The sequence below is a fragment of the Chrysochloris asiatica genome, unplaced genomic scaffold (genome assembly GCF_000296735.1).
Source record: "Chrysochloris asiatica unplaced genomic scaffold, ChrAsi1.0 scaffold00036, whole genome shotgun sequence".
Taxonomy (NCBI): domain Eukaryota; kingdom Metazoa; phylum Chordata; class Mammalia; order Afrosoricida; family Chrysochloridae; genus Chrysochloris; species Chrysochloris asiatica.
The window spans coordinates 20,300,196-20,305,211 of NW_006408554.1; the positions used below are offsets into that span (position 1 = coordinate 20,300,196).

General features: G+C 37.6%; 1 pseudogene; it reads left to right on the forward strand.

The window, feature by feature from the left end:
* Positions 1 to 643: 643 nt before the first annotated feature.
* LOC102842579 overlaps positions 644 to 5,016 on the forward strand; it is a 128,378-nt pseudogene continuing 124,005 nt past the window's right edge.

Consider the following 5,016-nt stretch of genomic DNA (forward strand, 5'->3'; position numbering starts at 1 on the left):
TCTTTTATAGACTATTCACCCAATTGCAAAACAGTCTTCTTCATTTGTAAAATCAGTGTCTCTTGTCCTTGCATTAAAAGCTTGCCTCAAGCACATAATTTGTCTTAAGTTGCTCATGCTGTTTTCTTCATAGAAACGGGGAATTATCCTGTTTAGTTTTTCTGTGAAGACAGGCCTCTCATTCTCGCCAAGTCTATCTCGGAGGATGTTGTGTGGAAGATGTTGTGGAGTGCTCTGTAAAAAAGACAAAGCTGTTCTCTATTCCATCATGTGGTCAAGATATGATCACTGCCTGTTATTCATTCCCAAACCTAATTATACCTAAAGTATGCTTTGTGTACCAGTATTGTGGTGAAAGCCAACATCAAAAAACATGTTTGTTTTCCAAGTTATGTATTGATGGATGTTTTGAACAAAATTCATCGTTATTAGAATATTGTCAGGATTTGTAATAAAAAATCTTGTAAGCTAGTATTACTCATCTTCGATGTGTAGATGTTTCTGCTGTAATATTTTGTTTTTAAATTACCTTACCTTTTCAATAGAATTGGGGTAGGCCACTGAAAACTTATGTTCCATTTAGCCATAGCTCAAACAAGACAATAATTAGTGCCTGAATGGAGAGCAGGCTTAGTTTAGGCAGATGGCTAAGTCTTCCGGCAGCCACAGCAGTGTGATGGTACCCAAAGCTGTGGTAACATACCCTTCATCCCTGGCAGGGCTTTGAGTGTATGCAGGTAGATATGGAGTTCTGGCAGGTAGCTGCTGTCAGGAGACAGTGAGGCGACAAACCTGCTTCTCACAGTGTTGAGACAGTTTATAAAAATTCTTAAAAATATGTCCAAAAATATCCTGTGGTCTTTGAAGTAGTTGAACCCTAGGGCTTTTCCCTTTATTTCTGTAGACCATAACCCTCCACCCTCCTAGTGACTTTCTTGCAAGAAAGGTATGTGAATGGGCCAATCTGGTTTCCACATTATCCTGATTTCTTTTTCTTACCCACCAATTGAGCATAAACAACTTTCATTAAATAAGTAAATGTAGTAGAGCCGACTGTCTTAACTTCCTATATGGTGCCTTTCTTTGTTGTTAGTGCTGTTGAATCAATTCCACCTCATAGCTCCCCTATATAGGATTTCCGAGGAGCAGCTGGTGAGTGTTAACCACCCACCTTGCAGTTGAAACCAACCTTGTGGTCTAGTGCTTTTCCTGCAGTGCCACACCAGGACTCCTCTTTGTATTAAGAAACAGAAACAAGCTCCTGCTCTATGGAGCCCTGTGGTGGCCTTGCTTAATATGGAGACACATACTGTTGGCATTTAGGCCAAGGAAGAGATAAAAAATTGGAAGTTCAATGGAAAATGAGTGAAGAAACAGTGAAATGGAGAAAGGAAACTAAACGATATAAATTAAAAGGTGACATCATTAAATGTGAAATTTATTATTTTTTATTAATCAGTTAGTCAAGGTGGTAAAGAAACTCATTTAGTGAGTGTCTATAATTAACAAGATATCCCTGTGTAGTTTGAACAATTGAATCACTTGGCTGCTTACTGAAAGGTTGGAGGTTTCAGTCTACGGAATTGCCTCGAAAGAAAGCCTGGCCATCTACTTCCCCCAAATCAGTCACTGAAAACCCTCTGGAGCACAGTGCTAGCTAGTGTGGTCTACGTGGGGTCACCATGATTCCAACTCAACGTGACAGTGACTGACTGGTGTGAGGTTTTTAAAATTATATTTATTAAATGCTAGGCTCTTGTCTTCTGTTACTTCATTTTTTTTTTTAATTTATTTTACTTTATTATGTATTTGTTCATTTATTTATTTGTTTATTTATTTATTTATTTAAAAGAAAGAGAAAACCAGAAATTAGTAGAGGAAACAAGTATGCTTACTATCTGGAATTAACACATGTTAATCTTGTGTCATTTTATTCCACATATTTTTGATAAAACCATGTTTATACAGAAACGGAGTATAACAGATAAATTTGAAGTCCCTTTTGTCCCTCTCCTCAGTTCCATTCCACTTTCTCTCTGCTTAGTGTAATAGCTCTATGAATTTTCTGTGCGTCCTTCTAATTCATATTTTATATACCTAGAATTTCTGGGATAAGGGATAGCATATTCTCAACCTCATTTATATAATTTAATTCTCATATATGTTTATTGAGTCAGGTAGCATGATCTCCATTTTACATATGAGAAAGCTGTTGAAATGGTATGTAACTTTGCCAACTTTATAAGGGAGCCAGTAACTTGAATCTAGATCAGATTCCACTTATTTTAAACCAAGAGCCCTAAACCGAGCAGCTCACAGAAATCGTCAACTTCTAACCTGTGTGATCATGAGAACAGTTGTAACCAGCCAGTACTGCTGCATGGTTTCATGGTAGAGAATCCAGGTAATGAGCCGGACGAAGTGTGAGTGTTTGAAACAGAAGTCAGTAATGGCTTGTAGTAAGTACGTTTGTTTTGGCCATCCGAGGGTTCACATTTGAGAGTAAACACATGCTTTATGAAATGATGGATCTCAGTTTTCTGTAAATTCAAGTCTGTTTTATGCAAATAATATAGAGTGAGTTATTTTTTTGCTGTTGTTTAAAATGCATGCACTAAATGCACTATGTAAGGCCTATTTTGATGAAAGAAAGATGTTACGGTGAGCATGATGGTGTCTGTACTTTACTTTTGAAAAGTATGTAGACCATTTTCTACAGGTGAGGACAGTTATCTAAGCATGGCCTTTTTTTTTTTTTGACACTTTATTCACACTTGAACCATTTGTCTTTTGGAATTCATTTTTTCTTTTGTTCTTCAATTTGTAGGTAGAAAATCTGGTGTTTTAGTTGTGAAAATTCTGGAGCTGCATGAAGAATGTTCCATGCAAGTGGCCATTTGTGTGCAATTAGAGGGGCTGCAAGCCAACATCCCTTCTCCAGGTGTGTCCCCAAAACCCGGGACCTACCTAAAGGTTCTCTTCACCAAGGAGACTGCAGGCCACCTGAAGGGGCGCCCCCAGGACATCGTGCACATCTACCCTCCCTGGTGAGTACAAAGAATTCGTTCTGGCAATCACTAATTACTGTCACTTGTTTTATAAGAAAAGACATTTTTATCATTAGCATGTCTGTCACTTTATTATAGAGAAGTGCCAGGAGAAGGAAACCAGGACTGGACGTAGGTCTTCTGTAGCAGAAGTAATGATCCGTCTCTGATGGAATGTTTGTACTTCTGGCAGATTGCTGATAATTTGAGGAGGGGGAAACCAACTATGCCAAAATTCTTGAGTAAATATTTTGTTATTATAAGATCCAGCTGTTCCAGCTGATTTTGCTTTTACCTTTCTTAGAAAAATAATTTTACAAAGAAGCATTATGTGACCTTAGGATACCAAAACCAAACCAAACCCATTCTCATTAAAGCAAATCCCAACAATAAAATTTTGTTGTTGTTGTTGTTAAATGTCATTGAGTTGATTATGACTCACAGCAACCCTGTATAGGGTTTCCAAGGAGCGGCTGGTGAGTTTGAACCTCCGACCTTGATTTTCAAGTCAACCTTGCAGTCTAGTGTTTATCCTACAATGCCACACTGGGACTCCACATAATGTAATATTTCTGTAGACTAAAACACATTTATATACATATTGTGAGCCACTTTGAGGGTGACAATAAAAAGCGTGAGTTAAGATACAATGGGGAATGAGGTGGAGGAGGTTGAGGTGAGAAATCTACCTTTGAAATCTTCATGGAGGGCTACATCATTTCAATCTGGATTTAGGTTTAATTCCCTCATTGACTTTTTAGTGTTGTTTGTTTTTTTTTAAAAAGGCACAGTAAGGTTTGATTTCAGAGAGACTAAATGGATCAGGAATTATTTTCAGTGGAACTATGTTTGTTGTCTTCTGAATGGTATACAAGTTTCACCATAAGAAAAAAAATCTCACTACTTTTGAGGGAAAGTATGAGAACCTTTCATTTTATTTACAATTTTTAAAAATGTAATTGATCTGTTGAATTTTTACAGTTGGAATCAACTAGAAGTCAAATTTCCCTCCGATATGAGAGATGTTTTATTGTGTCCATATTAAGTGGTCATCAGAATCTACTTAAATTTTCCCTGATGGTGGCTATGGGCCTCAAAGAGAGACTTCACTCATTTTATTTTCTAATAATCAGTATACGACATAAAGAAACAAGCACAGCTTATAACTGTGCATTCCATTAAATGACCACAAAGTGAATGTTGCTACTGTTAAAGTAATATGGAGTTGGTTCTGACTCATAGCAACCCTGTATAGAGTTTCCACAGAGTGGCTGGTGAGTTTGTACCGCCAACTTTTCAATTAACAATGCTTATCCTATAACACCACACCAGGACATATGTGTAACTGCTACTCAGCCCAAGAAATGTAGTCCACATCTGGGACCATCCCATTCTGCCTCCAGTAATTCCTTCTCCCTCAGGTCCACAGTAACCACTGTTGTGACTGCTGTCACAGTAGATGCCTTTTCATCATTTGAGAACTTTATATAATGGAACCATACAGTAATCATACAGCTATTGTTGATAGGTGCTGCTGAATCTGTGTTAACTCACAGTGACCCTACTGTATAACAGGAGACACTGCCTAGTCCTTCATCTTCCTTATAATTGTTGCTATGTTTGAACCCATTGTTGTAGATGCTGTGACAGTCTATCTCATTGAGGGTTTACCTCTTTTTTGTTGACCTTTACCAAGCGTGATGTCCTTTTCAGGAACTGGTTCCTCCTAGTAACATGTCCAAAGCAGGAGAGACACAGTTCCACTCATGAAACTTCAAAGGAGCATTCTGGATGTACTTCTTCCAAGATAGATTTGTTCATTCTTCTGGCAGTCCATGCTCAGTTTTGTTCATTCAATATTGTTCACCAACAACATAATTCAAATGTATCCATTTTCTCCAGTCTTCCTTATTCATTGTCCGGATTTCACATGCATATAAGACAATTGAAAATACCTTGATTTTTGTCA